The sequence below is a fragment of the Dendropsophus ebraccatus genome, chromosome 14 (genome assembly GCF_027789765.1).
Source record: "Dendropsophus ebraccatus isolate aDenEbr1 chromosome 14, aDenEbr1.pat, whole genome shotgun sequence".
Taxonomy (NCBI): domain Eukaryota; kingdom Metazoa; phylum Chordata; class Amphibia; order Anura; family Hylidae; genus Dendropsophus; species Dendropsophus ebraccatus.
Window position 1 is genome coordinate 68,884,129 of NC_091467.1, and position 536 is coordinate 68,884,664.

Sequence of the window (536 nt, forward strand, 5' to 3'; positions counted from 1 at the left end):
TAGCATAGATGCAGACACACTCATGCAGATTCCATATAAACCTCTACACAGACACATAGCATAGATGCAGACACACACATGCAGATTACTTAGATACAAACACATGCAGATGACATATATACCTCTACTAGCACACAGACAGACACACATTCATCCAGAAGCACACACATGCAGATTGCACAGATATATGATCAGAGGCTCAAACACACACACACACACACACACACACACTCTTAAACACACACACACACTTTTTATCCTTGAGGCCCCCAGTGATACAGTGCTCAGATACAGATTATAAGTGACACGTCTATAGCTCAGATACAGATTATAAGTGACACGTCTAGAGCTCAGATACAGATTATAAGTGACACGTCTATAGCTCAGATACAGATTATAAGTGACACGTCTATAGCTCAGATACGGATATCAGTGACACGTCTATAGCTCAGATACAGATTATAAGTGACACGTCTATAGCTCAGATACGGATATCAGTGACACGTCTATAGCTCAGATACGGATATCAGTGACAC